Consider the following 6000-nt stretch of genomic DNA (forward strand, 5'->3'; position numbering starts at 1 on the left):
CAGGACAGAGGCCCTGCCCATGGGAGGGTCTCGCTGGCTGTGCAGTGCTTTTCTGCAGGAGGTTCTCTGGCTGCATAGCAGGAAGTATCACTTGGCCTCAGGGAACAAAAGCAGTATGTGGTTCCGTGGAAGCTCCTCCCCTTGCCTGGAAGAGGAAGATGGAAAGAGCAGGGGCCTGGGTAGAGGCAGAGTTGGATGGAGTCAGAGTAGGAACAGTGGGAGTTGCATAGCAGTTGTGCAGGACACTCCCCCCCGCACCCCCACCCCACCCCCCCGCCCCCAGGGGCACTGGGACATGTGATGTCCTGATGGAAGCTTCACTCGTCCCCCAAGCACATCTTCAACCGTGTGAGATGGACTTTGCGGACACCTCTGCCCTTCCCTGGTAAATGATACACGATAAGGTGGGGCTACCATGAAGTGCAGAGCAAAGACAGCCTGGGTGAGGAAGACGTGTTTCTGGGGCAGGCTCTGCTACATGACGTTTCTCAAAGAATGGCACCTTCAAGGTGGTTGCATCTTTTCACGCTCTCCATCTCTCTCTGGGTGGCTTCATGAGCACATCCCAATGTTTTCCTTCCAAATGGGTCTTGAAGCCTTCAGACGCTCTCCTGCCCTACCCCATGGCCAAGGACTAGGAGCAGAAACTGTGTAGACTCTGTATGCGGCAGACTCTTTATCATCTCAGTGCTAAGGGCTGTGGGGAGCTGATGTAGCTGCTTGAACCAGCCTGGAGCCACGAGCTGTTTACATGAGGGTTGGTTTTTAATATTTGAAGGCTGTATCACACGCACGCTTAAGCAGGGTGGTGTTGCAGTTAAAACTGCAGCTTAGTGGCTCAAGGCCCTAAGGCACGTTGAGGTTCTGGGTTAGGTGGCTCAAGCTCTGCTCTGTCACTTGTTCACCCCCATGTGCCTCAGTTGCTCTCTGAGCCCTTCTTTCTCCAACCCAAAGCCATGCGTGTGGCAGCAAATGGCCAAGCAAGGCTGGTACAGGGCTGACAACCTCCCACCAGCTTCAGCATGACTCTCTGGGCAGCTGGCACAGCACAATGAGGTGTTGCTGTCAGGTGAGGAGGAGCAAGGGCAGTCATTCTCAGCAGCAGAAAGATTAACAGCATTTTCCCTGGTAAGTATCCTCGTACTGGTGGCAAAGGTTTGGTGAAGGGGCTTTCTTGGTGGGACCAGCCTGGCATTCACCCCTTGTGGTGTGCGTACCACGGCACAGGTGATGGGGGAAGATGCCCAGAGCACCTGGCCTCAGCCCCCCCCTCTCTCCTGGCACAGGAAAGGAGTGGAGGTAGGGCTGGAAAAGGAATAATTTGGCTTGTAGCAATCCCTTTTCTCCACTATTTTAAAGGCGCAGGCTGTACACCAGGAGGGGCCTGGGGAGACTGTGCCTGCACAGACATCACTGTCCCTGCAGTGCCTGTGTCCCCAGTACTGCCAGCCACAGGCACTGCCAATATCCAGGCGCAAACACCATTATGCCCGTGTGTGTGTGCACCCACCCGCATGCCATAGACCCACCTGAGCCCAGACAAGCACCTCCTGTGCATACTAACCCCCCCCACACCCGCATGCCACCCAGACACCCTGCACGCACACACTGTCTCTCCCTGGGTGCCGTACACCTATACACTCTGGACAACCCTGCATCCTGGTGGATGGGGCATCCTTAAAGCTCTCATATAGGTTAGGGCAGATATGAGCAACGCTTATCTGGGAGGTGGAGCAGAAGCAAGGGTCTGGGAGGAATCGAGAGCAGTCCATTGTCCACAAACCTGAGCTCAACAGGGAAGCTCACTATGTCAACACTACTTGTCTCCCGCTGACCTTAAGCCAACAGCAGACCAAATGGCTCTGGGCTTTCCCTCCCAGCTGGCAGTATGCAGGGTCTGAGGGCAGCAGTGGGCATCGCATGGGGATGCATTTCCTACCTTGCAGGGGCGGCAGGGGCCGGTCTCTCCTACTGTGGTTTCCCTTTCCAGGCACCGTGGAGCACCAAAAGATGACGCTGCAGAACAATTTGTACTTTGTGAGGGTTTTTTTGGTCTCTTTGTGAACATCACTTGCATCACTAACAGTGTTTAGATGCAGATCAGTGTATTAGTTTTTGCTGTTGGCAACTGTCAAAGCAAAACATCCACTTGTCCAGTCCAGCAACCATGTCTTCTGCTCCCTCCCCTTGGAGGTAGACCCAGGTCCAGAAGCTCAGCAGGAGAAAACTGGAATACTTCTATGAAGGTTAATTATAATGTATTAATTTACATCACCAGAAGACCCATCCCTGCATAGTATTTTGCTCACATTGTACGGATTCATAGAAATAAACCTGAATTGTGACACACACAATTTCCTCCCCAAAATCAAGAGCTTGTTGGCATCAGTTCTAAAGCATCTGCATTTCTTTTCTCCCATCCAAAGGGAGTTGCTGAGTTTATCAGACATAAATCCAGCTTTGTGTTTCCCAAGGTTTGGGTCTCTGAGTCTAAGACATGGGGGGTAGGGGGTGGGGTGTTGGCTTTTTTTTTCTTGCCTTTTTCTTCCCCCTTCTTCCTGCCCCCCCCCCCCTTTATTTTTTTTTCTGGGACACTTCTCTCTTGGGTTCCTGCTTCAGAATTTCTTTCCTTAGTTCTAGTTACAGGGGAAAGATAAAGAGATACCCTTTCTATAAAGCAGCTGCAACGTCCACAGCGGAAAGATGCTCTGAGCCGGATCCACTGAAGTCGGTGGAAGCCTTTCTTCCCTCAAACAGAAGGCAAGAAAGCGAGCAGGAGCCATGCCAGCTATCCAAAACACAGTGGAATTACATGCAATTACTAAGTTAATTATTGCTCTATCATCTGTAGGAACTCTGTGCAATTACTGTGCAGTTACATAGACTGTTTATCTATGTAGCTTATAAATAGAGTTGCCGTATAATTGAAATGTGGTGTGATCAGATTTATGCTGGGTGAATCAAGGGGTTGCTGAGTGCCCACAGTTTCCATCCCCAGCACGGATGCCCACTGAGGATGCAGCTTCACTGAGCAGCCCCTGAGCAAAAAGCACTGTTGGCTTGAGGCTCACTGTCAAGTAGCCTTTACTTGGTCAGCCCAGGTTTCTCTGAGAAACCACACACTGGTGTACTCTGTACGCTGTGGGCAAAGCCACTTCCCATGTGGAGCCAGGCTGGACAATGCAGATTTTAGACCGAGGTTGCAATTTCCCAACCACAAAGACACTTGGATTAGAGGAGATAGGAGTCCTGGTAACGTTAGCACCATTGGAAAGCCCCAACTGACTTTGGTGTGTCTAGGATTTTTTGGCCTGAGGTTCTCCAAACCCACCTATAGACCAGGTAGAAAATATCTCTTTCCATCCCATGAAAACTCCCAGGACACAGGAAAGTGTTCTGTTCCCAAAGTGACCAGAAAAATAAAACACCATGAAAGCAGAAACTGAAAATGCAAAAGTAAAAACTCATCAGGAAGCAATAGTGCTTTATTATTTTATTTTCCATTAAAAAAACCCCAACCACTAACTTTTTTTTAACCAAACTAATTTTCACTTGAAAAACCAATACATGGAAATAAGCCAATGAATATCTACAAGTTTGTTTTAAATCAAGAATTTTGGAAAATACCATTTGTTGAAACCAACAATCTATTATGAACATTTTTATTATGGCTAAAATGGCACTTTTGGTGGGAAGAAGAAAGAAAAGCCCAACAGATGATGTGTTATAACGTTTTTGTATGGTTATTCCCTCAAGCTCCAGCTTAATCCAATAGACTGTAAACCACATGCTTAAAGCTGAGCATGCACTTCACTGACTCAGGCTTCAAAGAGCCCTTGGAGATGCAAATGTATTTGTCCTGAAGTAGTTTAATTTGATCTGCAAATTGGTAGCAATAAGAGTATGATTTTCATAGAATCATAGACTCATTAAGGTTGGAAAAGACCCTTAAGATCATTGAGTCCAACCACTAACCTATCACTGCCAAGCCCACCACTAAACCATACCCTCAAGCACCACATCTACCCTTCTTTTAAATACCTCCAGGGATGGAGACTCAACCACCTCCCTGGCCAGACTGTTCCTATGCCGGACAACCCTTTCCTTGAAGAAGTTTTTCCTAATATCCAACCTAAACTTCTCCTGGTGCATCTTGAGGCCATTTCCTCTCGTCCTATCGCTTGTTACTAGGGAGAAGAGACCGACCCCCACCTCACTACAACCTCCTTTCAGGTAGCTGTAGAGAGCGGTAAGGTCTCCCCTCAGCCTCCTCTTCTCCAGGCTAAACACCCCCAGCTCCCTCAGCTGCTCCTCATCAGACTTGTTCTCCAGACCCTTCCCCAGCTTCGTTGCCCTTCTCTGGACACGCTCCAGCACCTCAATGTCCTTCGTGTAGTGAGGGGCCCAAAACTGCACACAGTACTCGAGGTGTGGCCTCACCAGTGCCGAGTACAGGGGCACGATCCCTGCCCTGCTCCTGGTGGCCACACTATTCCTGATACAAGCCAGGATGCCATTGGCCTCCTTGGCTGCCTGGGCACACTGCTGGCTCACGTTCAGCCGGCTGTCAGCCAGCACCCCCAGGTCCTTTTCCTCCAGGCAGCTCTCCAGCCACTCCTCTTTGCTCTTCTTTGACTGTGTTTGAGCTGCTGGACCTCATTCCTAGACTTGCTGTGCCGCTGTTTGAAACGGGGTGGTGGGCAGCAGGCGCTATAGCCACTGGCTAAGAGCAGAGCGGTGTTGTACACGTCCTGCAGCTCCATGCTGGGGAGTAGCTGGCTGACACCCACTTTTCAGCTGACTCAGCCCCCGGGAAATCCCAAGCTGAAGCGGGCTGTCGAACCTGCAGGGGATCACAGCAGCTCTGCTGTCTAGGTGCAGTTTGCTGCGGGAGAAATAGCTGCAAGCGCTGCTCCTCAGCCAGCCACATTCCTCTCTTCCCCCAAAGCCCCGTGTGGTGCCGGCCACATCCAAACCACAACAGAGCACTCTGTGCAGACAGATGTCACCGCTGCTGCTTTCAGTTGTAGAGGGTCCATCATCAGTTGACCTGATTCCCAGCATTTTCCCTTAAGAGAGCTGGTTTCCAACAATGCCTCAAAACTGGAAATTAAATCCACTGAGGTCCTGGAAAACCACCCCACTGAGCTCTGACCATGCTGCATGGAGAAGGGGACAGAGATGGACAGCGTCCCAGAAGGGATTATCAGCATGTGCGGTGGTTCCCGGGTGAGTATTGTGGTGGGGGGCATACTGGGAGATGTTATCTCCCCCAGTGTTGCTCTATTCCTGGCCCAAGCACTGCTGCTCCTGCTTCTTCATGGCAACATGCTCAGTTAATTGCTCTATGTCAAGAACAAACCCAGCCCGCTCCCCCACAGCACCGTTCATCAATGCAAAGCTCAGCATGTCATGGGGCGGAGACTTTCACGCAACAGCACAGCTCAGATGAGGGCAACACTTTTGTGCATCCTGGCTTTTCGCTCTGCCCACAGTTTACCCTGTAATGACACCAGTAAGCTGAAACCAGGTGCTAAAGTCTCAAAAATTTGTCTTAAAGGCTGAGGGAAATAACCAACTAATTATAGATCCATATAACTTTAAAGAAAACTTCCCTTGGGTGGCATTTGGTAGAGCAGCCACAAATACCATATGTGTTTGGGCACAGCAGCAAGGGAGGGAGAATACACCAGGGTCCCACGGTTGCATCCTGCAGAGTCAGTAAAACACGAACGTGGCTCTCACCACCAGGCTGATGAGCCCACCCTGGCCATGCCCAGTTGCATCCTCTTGCAGGGGCTACCTGGTCCTGCCATCCTGCCCTTGCAAGCACCAAGTGTTTAGTGACCACATGGTGAGGTGGTGGTACTCAGCATGCTCAGACCAGGAAGAAGGGTGGGAGGAGAGAGGCGGGTGGCTTGCCTGCATGGTGGGACCCAGTGCTGCAAGGTCTCCTGGAGGGGTTCAGCTTTCTTGGTGTCTAATGAAGGGCTCTGCAAG

The sequence above is a fragment of the Phalacrocorax carbo genome, chromosome 10, assembly GCF_963921805.1.
Source record: "Phalacrocorax carbo chromosome 10, bPhaCar2.1, whole genome shotgun sequence".
Lineage (NCBI taxonomy): Eukaryota > Metazoa > Chordata > Aves > Suliformes > Phalacrocoracidae > Phalacrocorax > Phalacrocorax carbo.